Raw genomic sequence first — 12,410 nt, 5'->3', positions numbered from 1 at the left:
AAAAACAATAAAAAACGAACGTCTGCATAATGCTCGATTGGATATTATGCGACTTCCTCCGTTTGATAATACTAAGGAAATAGCAGCGTCGAAATAAACATTTATGGTATTTTAATGTACGTTATGTAAATCGTTGCTTGGCGACCTTGCATGCACAGAAGACTCCAGCTTTCTATAAATAATGAAAACCAGATGAGAAAAAGTAGCTGTCTGCGTTAAGAAACGTTGATCGATTACTAGCATCTCCGAATCTCGACGACCTTGAACCAGTACATCATAACTATTATTTTATGTAAACGAATCAATCGGGCGGGGTGTGAGGTGAACGTACTGATGATCAATCGGAAAATTGTTTTTATTTTTCAAACTGTTTTTCGTCATTGATACGCTAGCGCAAACCGTTAAGTATGTTACCTTAGGTAAAACAGTTGATCTCGGGTTACTGTTTGCCAAAAAAAAAAAAAAATTCGAACATTACACAATGCTATTACGTTGTATAAGTGGTGTCGTTGTGACAAAATGTTGTACTGTTGGCTCGTGACCAGGTCTTTAGTGGTCAGGACGCGTCCCAGATGGCTTTGACGATATATGTGTAATGTTGAAAAATAGCGATGAACTCTTCAAGTCGGCACACACAAGAAGAAAATGAGATTTCGATTAGAATAAATATGCATAACTATTAACAATAAATGCGCATCCACTTCTAATTTTGTGATGCTTGTATAAACAATGGAAAGGAGCCGGTCAATGGGACAGCGCAATATATTGTGTTTATCGTTTAACCGTCGCCGATGGCACGTTCGGCTAACAATTTACAAGGTGACACGTCATGACTGTTTTTAAACAAGACGGACATTGGTGAAGGATAATCGAACAGGTTCATTTTGCTGGTACAGTGCATTTGTTGGTATATATTTTTTTTCTCGATGCCTGCGATTATTCTTTGCTGATCTACCATCTCTTCCTAGGAGGGTTATCCGAAAGATTGAAAACGCACAAAGGACATAAGGTATTCAGAGCGTTCGCGGCCTACAGTACAATTGGAAAGGACCAAAGACCGAAAAAAAGGGATCTTTTATAACAATTGTCGTTGTCAACCCAAAGTATCACACTAGACTCGTTGGAATCCCGTGTAAGGACGGTTTTGCCGACGTTTTTCGTATACTTCAATCGGTCTCGGGTAAATAAACTAGAAAATATGTCTTCTATGCTCTAAAGGAATATATATTGTAACTACACATCAACCCAAATGCTGTAAAACCATGCACTTTATATAAATTTCTCCTCTTCGTTTGTAAAGAGCTGTATTTTCTTTCGGTACTAGCTCGCGAATCAGACGAACGACAAGAAGACAATAATCCCGGCGATAGAATATGCCAAATGAGTCGCCGACAAGTCGTCATGAATAATAATCTGATCGCACACGACGATGTCGATTTCGGACTCATCGAAACCGCGTTAATTTAAAGTAGTCTAAACGGTTATTGTCATGATGGGCAGCTGGTCGTCCGGTTACGATAATTATAATTATTAAGGTCGCAACCGAAACGGCTCGTAGTCGACTGTTGCCGAGTCGAGAGGGTCTTAATTTCCTTTTGCGCGTTCAGCGCTTGCGGGTTGTCGTTTTCTTAATGAATAATCGTCGTGTCAATTACATTAATTAACGTGCATTGGCCACACTCTCAAAAGCGTTTGTCTACAGCCAGCCAACTCCACACCGTCAGCAATGAATCCGCAACAAGTGTAAAAACGCTGAACACGAACATTTTTGCAGGGGACCGGACACGCACACGGCTTACCTAGAATTGGAGAACACAAAAGTATATACCTTCTGGGCTCCGAGGAGGCCGTAGCTGATAGAACAGTAGGTTTCCGATGAATTATTATTATATAACGCACATTCCGTCGTCGTTTACACGAGCATTAATAACGGTTGGCCGCGTTGTATTAAATACTAATATTTGTATAATGGTCGTCGAAAATGCACCGAGTATTTGAAAATTGGTCAACGTCGATAATAATACCAATTTTAATAGGTAATTTGGAATGATTCGAGTATGAATTCTCTAGCTGTTACAAACTATCTAGTAATATTATTACTAATATTGTCGCTCGGGGTTCCCCGCAGTCGCCTTCTATCTATGTATACTGTGTGCGATTCTGACTAATCGGAAACGTCACAAAATCACACGACGGTGACGACACCAAACAGATGGAATTGCCGTGAGATTTTATTTTTATATTAAACGAAGACTGTCGTCTAAGTCGCGCGTTGTAGATGTATTTTTAAACGTTAGCAAAACCTGTAAAGGAATGCGGTTTGGACCCCACGGCCGGCGGATAGCAAATAAAGTAAGACGACAGCATCGTTCCTAACCGGGGTCGGGTGGTGTGTGATAACGCCGAGTAGGTTTTGCTTTTACACACGATACTAGAGATGGCGCAAAAAGTGCAATTTTACCGTGTAAAATAATGAAAGGGTTAGTGCCTAATTAATAAAAATGGACATTAACGATAAGGACCGAGACTTGTCATTTATTTTGTTATTTTTTAATTGAAAAATTATATTCGATTGGAATTCCTGTACTACGAAGATAAGTATTATTTCATAAGTTGCTCGTTCTTCCGTGCCAACTACAGTGTGGTTAAAGACTATTGTATTCTATCTAGTATCTGTTTGGTTTGGGCGAAACGGTTGCCGTTTTAACTTCTCCGAATTTTTTTTCTAGCGCAAAAAAAAAAGCACATCTTATCCGCAGTGTATCTATATACTACTTTTAACGTCCCGTCCACTCCGGCGCTATACATTTCGAGTTTCTGCAAAAGTTTTAAGCGCCCGACCAACAGCAAGTGACGTCGACTCGGAGAGAATTATAATACCGAGTACATAATATTATTATCATAATAACACTGCACGTGCCATCTTACCTATGACAACGTCATTCGGCCGGCAGCGGCATGGCTGCGCTAAATCCGGGCGCGAAACACAACAAACACGCTGCGGTAATCCCTCGAAGACGGACCGCGGGGATCCCTTGGTTTTTTATAGATAGAATATCCCGGATCGCACAGATAATTTTCAACCACGGTCCGAACAATACACTGTAACACACACACACACACACGACGTTTGCGAAACGTATCACACAAAGGCGCAACTCGTATGCACTCAGAACCGGTTCACGATAATATTATTATTACTAATATTATGCTGCTCTCGATCGACACGCGATACTCCGTCAGTCCGGACATACAGGCGTTCACGACCAAACTGCTGTGCTATGCGACGGCGCACCGAGCATATGTGTGCGTTCAGATCAACCGAATGGCATACACACACACGCGCACGCACTGTAGCCGCTCACTCCCATAAGATCCTGTGTGTAGCGTGTGCCCCGCGGTGTGCGGTGGTGGTGGTGGCGACCGCTGGTAACCGCGTGTGTGTGTGTGTGTGTGCGCGCACCTTGCCAATAGTAAACGTGGTCCGTGGTCGTTGTCGGGTTTACGGTTTGTGTATGTGCGCGCACCACCGGTTAGACGTCCGGCCTTGCCGCGGCCTAGACACGGGCTGTACGGCGGCGGCGGAGTGGTGCCGGGTAAACACTTGGCGCGGTCACCGAGAGAGCAAAAAAAACAACGAAATACCTCCCCTCCCCCCACCACCCGCCAGTTTTGTTCGGCGACACCTGTTGCCGGCGATCCTTTATGGCATTTAATATGGCCGTCACAGTGTACGACGTGGCCGGACTTACACAGAAAAATAGAGAGACCCGGAGGATGGAGCCACGAAATAGATAAATCAGAATGGACACTGATAACAAATTACACGGGTAGCCTAATGTGCCGTTATTGAAATGAGTCCGCAATCTTGTTGTAAGAAAAATCAGTCTGTATATACATTATAAATACATATTTAAATATACTTATATAAACAATAATAGGCTAATTCCTCCAAAAACTTGGCGGATGATTCCGTGATGTCACAGAAGTGTCCGGAAGAGCCTTCAACGGAGAAACGGTTTCAGAGCTCCCCAGCCGCACCGAACACGAGAGTACTCAACTCGTCCAGTAAAGGTTAAAGCTTACCCAGTCATCTGATGAACAACAATAACTTATTAGTAAATTTGTCCAAGAGAAAAATGAACAATACCCTCGACACAAAAATTCAATATAAAACGCAATTAATTACATTATTCACATAATTAATAGTTACAATATTAATAAGTAAATTTATTACGACTCTTTTTGCAAGTTAGTTTCTCTGTCCGACAGTATCATAGCATCATATCCTTGACGGCGATTTTAAATAGCTACGCAGAATCTTTTCACTTGGTCTATAATGGCTTTAGAGCAAACACACCAATTATAAAATCGAAACATTATTACATTTTGGAGGTAATGTCATATCAGTTTTTCAATGTATAAGTACTTTAGCCTAATATTAGCCTATAATGTCGAAAAAAGGCAGTTTTTCTAGGGCGAATTAAAAATAAAACAGATACGTCATATAACAATAACTCGAGGACGCAAACTTTTAATAGTGATAACGGCCTGCGCAATAGCTGTTGATTACCACCCTCAGACACGGACGCACCCTACTTTAGTTAGTCATAAGCGATTTTTCACGGTTATCAAAATTATACTAGACACTAAAGTAGACCATCTAATAGGCAACAACGTTATAATATTACACTCCGGAAAACTCAAACGTCACTGGGATTTTGATTAGTCCTAACTGCGAATATTACCGTTATGAGTTATGACTAAATTAGAGCCAAATTTAAACTGTTATTTTCATCAACACCTGTAGATTATTATTTTCTCGTGTTTCCCGGATATGCGCGTAACTCGGTAATCCATGTCGTGTGTTAAATCTCTATTTTTAGATTATACTATTATAAATTAGACTACAGAAACGAACGGCACACTTCCGTGTTATTATGTGCAAAGTTTTGTTGGCGAAAAAATGATTAACTCCATCTTCAAGAATTACATTATTTTTAAGGTCTACTGCGCCGTGGTCAATATCACATTTAGGAATCAACTCAAAACTAAAATCTAATAAAATTAATGTTTTTATTATTACCCTAAATTACAATAAATAAAAATACGGATTAATAATTTAATTCGGAAACATATCTAATATTAATCTGTTAATGATAAAACGTATTAATTTCCCATTAGAATAAAATATGTGTATACACTATACACTGTAGTCTGTATTAATAGTAAATAACAGATTATTGATGTTACAACTTATTTTAAACGGTACGGCATTTTAATACTTACTCTTAGGCAATCGCTAAATTTCCTATTATAAATACTAGATTTTATTAAAATTTTAGAAGTAAAAGTAATTTTTGATGTCTTTTCCAACAACGCTCATTCGATAGAGTTTATTACTTACAACGTTTCGCCAGTCTTAAGACGGCAACATCGAGGTCAAGATTAATTAAATACCTCAAAAGATTTCTCATGTTTTTTCTTGTAAGTCGACGACATAATATTTTTAACGACAACGGTTGGTGATTAATTGGATAATTAAATAAAGGTGAACGTTATAACATTATAAATGGCGCGTTATATAATTTGATAACCGTTGCGCATAACGTAATGCACGTCATACTACATAGCGCATATTGTACATAATATTATTATCAAGGCGATAAAAAAAAAAATCAATTTCTCAGTTATAATATATGTATGCCTACTCCCCGGTGTCATGTTGCATTACGGACAATTAGATGTGTGAAATATAATCAACATTATAATAATAATAATACTAATATATTAACTATACATTAGGCTTTTTTGATTTATGCGTCTTGATGATGAAAATATTTATATAAAAAAAAAAAAACGTCAAAAAGTTCTTTGACCCGAACGATATTAATATTAAAAACTATTTCGTTTCGTATACACAAACGGGTTTTACTTTACAAGTATACGATTGTAAAAAGAAAAAAAACTACATAAATAAAAATGCGCGTGTACGTTTTATGCAATTACACGGGCATAGAGGGGAAAAAAAGATTGTTCTCGTTTCCATGTAGTAAATCGATGAGCACTCGGTGATGGCGAAGAGGAAAAAAGTCACTTCCAACGAACGGCATTTTCTTTCTGGACGGAATTATCCACATAGCACAGGTGTGTGGCGGCGACCGCTACCGTATGAGGAACGTACCGACATTCTACGGGTTTATGTTATTATTATTATTATTTTTATATATTATTATTTTACTTATACCTGCCTGCAACGTCCGGAGTCGTCGTTATACCGCGCGCGGTTCTTGTCTCATTGTTAGTAACCGCCGTAACGACCGCCGTCCGCATAGGCAGCCAAACTAGCGCAAACTTGACGTATACAAACACACACACACACTGGTCAAATGCCAATAAAATAATATAGTATTCACATACAACCTCGGCGGCAGTTTGAACATCGAATTGATACAACTCGTGAATTCATTCGACTTGGAATATGTTTTGAGTTTTTAAAAAATAGAGGTTGTCTTGAGACTGTTGTGAAATCTGATAAGGGGGTGTGGGGTGTGCAGTGGATATACACGCCGTTGGTCTTTTTATCTTTATGTTGTACAGCTAAAGAGAATTTGGGAGGAAAGAAATTTCATAGGATCCTTAGATATAAGCCTCATCCTCTTCCACTGAAAAAAGCCAAACACACCACTGGTTGCTATAATAACTACTATCCAAATGAGCAAGTAGTCTTCTAAAATCAAGGTGGATTTTATAATCCATCTAATAATAGTATATTCTTATCTACCACTAATGCTATCACCTCAATTCCCCTTAGTTTACTTGCCTCTCCTATTATTCCCTATCAGTAGTAAGTGGGTGCCACTTACTACTATCAATTATCCTAATCATATATTTGGTCCTATGGGATTTCCCTTATTTCCATAAATAACAAAATAATGTATAGCACATGCATATACATATGCGGTCGCTGTCCGAGGTGAAGAGGAGTAAGAGAGAGACTGTTATTATCCTACAGATATATCTTATGTGAACCTCTTATGTGTCTCTTTCTCGTTTCGGTGATAATATATGTACACTACCTTATCTATTATTGAGCGATTTTCCCTATTATCTCATTATCAATCAATTAATCTTACCACGGTTTTGGTTACAAAACATATTGCTAACAAGTTTTACCAACCAAATTATGCGCATATGCGCCGCGTGGTAGAGGGGAATGGACGTCGTACGAAAAAACAACCAAGTATCGAATTTTCACACAGTTTTTTATTATCATTGTAGTAATAATATATTAATAATAGGTAATAACAATAATAATAAGGAAGAGTAGGTATATCGGTGAGCGAACGACACCGTGTAGTGTATTATATACTTAGTATTTTTTTTTGTGTTTGTGTTTTGTGTTTGTGAGTGAAAGTGTCGGGTTAAGTAAATGCTAGTGTTTTTTAACACATACATATGCACTGGGCAATAATTGCGCCGCTCGGACCCACGGTCTATAGTAATAACAACGACGGTCGGACACGGGTTATACAGACGTACATAACAACCATGTGTCTTTGTAGTTTGTACGCCAGCCTATATTACCCATTCGACATCCGCCTTCTTAGTTCTTACTCTATACACACATACAGTAATGTAATAACAAACCTCGATGTTGATGAAGATGATGATGATGATGATGATAATGATAATAATAATAACAATAATATCTCAACAACAGACCGTCGATTAAACAAAACAACAAATGGAAAACGAACCTGGGTACGTTTGAAATGGACAATAATAGTATTTCCCCAAAATTCCTATAAAACCTTACCTATGTAATTGATACACACGATTATTTAAATAACAGCCGCCGTTACGCAATATATCCGGGTACATCCCAGTGAGGAGGGCTGTGCTCAAAGCACACGAGTCTCTCTGTAACTGAATTATTTTAAGCACTAGGTAATTGCCTGCACTGTGGACTGATTTAGACGAATCACGTGAGAGCAGCATCTCTTATCTAACGTTAGAATTGTAAAAGTTGAGACTGATAATGGCGCTTTCGAGTTGTGGATACATATTGCATTAAAATTCTACCATTAAACGACCCGACCGCGTATCAAGAAGAGATTGAAAGACATAATCTGTTAGGGTATCTAAAGGCTAATATTTATAATTGTGTATTCGACGTATGTATTTTCTGTGTATCAGTGTCAGCGCTAGACATTTTACATTGTTGGTGTAAAGCAGGGCTAACGTTAAATTTGATTGGGACAATAACTCCGCCACGTTCCAGCCCGAGGCCTTTCCTGACTGTTGTGGTTCTTTTTGCATCATTCGGAAATGGTATGGAATTAAAGGATGCTTATAATATTTATATATTACTAGCAGACTGTAACCACAAAAATGCAAACGACAAGATTATACTTTGATTGTTGCACGAAATCAATATATATTCTAATCATTAGACGAGGAGAAACCGGTATTTCACTTTCGATCGGAATATTATATTTATGAATGTAATTTAAACGATGTAATTGAATTCATTGAAAGAAAAAAACGCAATTTTATTCTATTATATTATCTTTACCTACGTGGTTAACCTTAGTAATGTTATTTACTTAATAATAGCGTGCACGACGACGGTATTAGTCGATTATTGAGAGACGAGCAATAACTACGCATAGTATTCTATTGACTTTGGCTAAAAAATGAATACTCGTTTAGCCGGTTTTCGGTTGTAATTTTTGGGGAAGAGGGATTTTGGACATCCCGTGTCGTTTTTTTTTTTTGTACAACAGACCCGACAGACTGTACTTGTTGTTGTTGTGTGCTAATGCGAATAAACGATACGGCCGTAAAGCCATTCATTTAAACGATAATTCGAGTCAACGCGGGCAACAAACTAATTTGAATAAAATCGTGTAAATAGAATAGAGGCTTGTGTGGCAAAGCCAATAATTAATGAAATTTATCAAACGAATTGATTATAAGGAAATGTATTGAAATCTGACGTTAATTGATATTATCGGATTAGGTATCTATATTTGAGGCACCTGACTTTCTAACACCACCCAAACCGCCGTTTTGTGCATAAGAAATAATTCAACGGTGTCAAGAAAAAAGTCTAAATGCAGTCTACCGTTGAAAAATCTAAAAATATACCGATCAACAATAAGTTTCATATCAATTGATAAAAGCATACACTAGAATTACTGTAAATTATTAACATTATTATAACAACAAAAACTCTCCATTATTTTTCGTGTAAAAAAAAATATTCTTTTAGTTGTGATATTACATTGTGCTGAGCTAAGTTATATGTAAACCGAAAATATTACCCAATGTTGTAATAATTTACTTAAAGCACATACACACAGTAATATATAAAATTGTAAGCAGTTGTGGATTTTTGCGGAGATATGGGACAGGTCGCTGCGCTGGTAGGATTTTAAACTCAAATTTTACCTAAAAAAAATTGCACAATATTTTGCTTCATACTCCCCTTCAATTTTCATTGTTAACATAATTTTTAAAAAAGTATGTGTATAATCTGCACAATATTTCTATTACTTTAGGGCATTATATACTGTCGCGACACTAGACTTTTTCAATTTTTTATACTTAACTTACACCACAACCGTGGCGTTGGATTACGTATATTGAGTGCCAACGACCTGTTAAACTTGTCATCGGAATTCGTACGTGTACTAGTAGCTTCGGTGTCGAAGCAAATAAATATTGGCTATACCTACTAATGAGTAATGAGAATGTAAAAACCATAATAATAATAAACAATTATAAATATGACTGTATTGTGCAAAAACATGCAAAATTGCTCGTGAGTTGTGACATCACGGCGACCGAAATGTGACAACACCGTCTTAAATATTTTCAACGACTAAAGAAAAAAAACCAAAAATAATTTTATATTATTGAAAATAATACCTAATTGCATATTACCCACCAAAAAAAGGCTAATACGAATATTAGAAATTGATCATGGACAATCGATTGTTTATAGAAACGCTAACGAGCGTTTTTTTTTTTATTACTTAAGTAAAAAAAAATGTTGAACGGAACGTCACGACCGACGTTCGAATCGATCCGTCAAAACGGAAGTCATGCTAGTCGATCGGTCAACAAACATATTTCGCTGCTTAACAATCACAACATTATTGTAATGTATTCCGTGATTCACTATAGAGAAAGGACATCGATAATTATTACGAGAATGTATATGGAAATCGAAAGAAAAAACACAATATTCGGACGGTTAAATACTACAGCAAGCTGTAGAAGCAATGTCTCTCGATTTTATGTAACAGAGCCGTGAATCAGAGAGAGGATGGTCGATAAGATGTTACTTTTTTATAGGAATTTTCGATACAACGACGAGTAAAATGTAAAACACGGCGATGCGCATACGGTTTTTATTCCAAATTGAAAACCCCGAGAGAAAGGCGACCGGAGAGATAACTCCGTAGTGGCGCTGATGTTTTTAAAGCTTTTTGAAAACACGAAAACAATAGGTAATAGGTATAGGCAACGTGAAAATCCGTCGACGACTAATAATTTACGATCGACTACCGCTGACGCCGACTCAAGTAGAAAGCGTTTTTCTTGGCGCCACTTGGCGGTGGCGACAACCGCCTTCCGCTGTCACACAGCCTAGACCTTATCAGATAGAAAACAGTATTGTTTCGCTTATTAGTTATTTAGTTAAAAAACAAACTAAATTTTCATCTAAACAAACGGAAGCGACAACTCGATATTATGATCGCCTCTCGCGTACACTGATAAAATAAACAATTATTTTAGTGTCTTAGTGATGGAATATTGGAATCCATACAAATCCACTTTTTTTGAGAAATCACAGTATATCGTGGCTAACTTGTGTTTCTTAAGCGATTTATATAAGACTCCTAAATTTTCCTCTACGGTAGACAAAGGTACAGTAGTAATTAGCACTAGCTAAAATGTTTGTTTTTAGAGGGGAGGACGGTTTACATTAAATACTTCATTTAGATACGGTCTAATTTGTTTTTATGAGTGAACCAAAGTGCCAAAAATGGCTGAACTGCTGTCTCGAACTATTGGTGCCAGTCTATCTCGTGAAGACAACACTTTCTAATAATTATGTATATTGTTGTTTCTAAACTAATATTACTTGAACGTTTTTTGATGTCTAAATAATGCTGAAAACCATCAACTTGAGACGAATTAAATAAGTATTTCCAATGATTTGAATCTGAGCCGATTAACCTTATCAGGATTTTCGCACATTAAGTTTATTGAGTTTTGTGATCCCGGCACATTTTTTAAGTCACAAAAATGACGCGTTGATAAACACTGATTTTGTTAATTCTTTTATTAACCTGTACTTAACGTCTCCAAGTTACATTATTTGTACACATTTAGTTAATTGTTTGCATTGCGTTAATGCCGGTGTGATAAATACCTATAATAGTGGGTAAGTTGTTCACCTTTGTACTTCATGTATTTTTAATATATTATTATACACTGTTGGACAACAAAAATAATCAAGTCGACGCGACGGTATCATTACCGGTTAGCGTTCTATGAAGTGCGGAGGCGGCGATAAACAACAAAATACAAATTTTGCAATCAACACCCAGTTAATAGCAAACATTCCAAATAAAAGAGAGTGAGAGAGAGAGAGATAGTGGACAATTACTGTAATAGTATTAAAAACAAAAATATGCCGGCCAGTTTTTTTTGTAAGGGTACTTTAAAACCATGTGTGCAAGTCGTTTTATAAGTTGCATATGGTACGCGTTACGTGTTTATTAACGACCTCAAAACGGTCAACTCGGATTAGGTAAGGCGCTTAAGCGGTTCATTCCCAAGCCAAACGTGGAGCGAATAATAATCGGTACATTACATTGCCAATCGTTTTTTTTTTAGGGTTGCTAATAAACCGATTTTGATTCCGTGACCTTACCACACAAGATGCGCACACATTATAATATAATACTGAACGTTGGGTTACATAAGCGAACGTTTACGGAGAGATTGTTTTTGTACAGCGACCGAACTGTCTGTTTTAATATAAGGTCTGTGGACGTCTCTAGTTATTAAGATCAATAATTACAACTTTACTTTTAACAGCCACTGTCGACATGCCTCTTTATAATTATTTAGCCATTATTGCATCGGTAGTGATACTTTTCCATTTCAAATGCCGACCGCGCTTAGTTCGGCACGCGTTGTCTCCGGTTTTTCTAGAATCGGTTCTTTTGTTCTTTCAATAATTTTATAGTTTTTTTTTTTACACAACCGTGGACATTTTTTTTAATAACGTCCTCTTACTCCGTGGTCCGCGGTGTCCGACGATGGTCAGACGCGATTCGTTCCCGGTATACGAGCCAAAGTAGTGTATCTTCAATACAGTAAACCGT

At 37.2% G+C, this 12,410-nt stretch overlaps 1 protein-coding gene across 2 annotated transcripts in view; it reads right to left on the bottom strand.

Annotated features, from left to right (window-relative positions):
* Nucleotides 1–12,410, bottom strand: part of LOC126842267 (protein Shroom-like) — a 123,346-nt gene that overhangs the window by 68,802 nt on the left and 42,134 nt on the right. Inside the window, exon 1 of one of the 2 annotated variants that reach the window (XM_050579159.1) lies at nucleotides 2,929–3,295. The exons of the other annotated variant lie outside the window; for it this stretch is intronic. The gene's annotated coding sequence lies outside the window, so the exon portion shown is untranslated. Of the gene's footprint in view, nucleotides 1–2,928; nucleotides 3,296–12,410 lie in introns of those variants that run through there. 2 annotated transcript variants of the gene reach the window in all.

Source organism: Adelges cooleyi, unplaced genomic scaffold, assembly GCF_023614345.1.
Source record: "Adelges cooleyi isolate 19-005CV unplaced genomic scaffold, UGA_ACOO_1.1 ACOO_flye_CR_arks_rails_tigmint_CR_PRNA_108, whole genome shotgun sequence".
Taxonomy (NCBI): Eukaryota; Metazoa; Arthropoda; class Insecta; order Hemiptera; family Adelgidae; genus Adelges; species Adelges cooleyi.
This window is presented reverse-complemented; position numbering and strand designations above follow the sequence as displayed.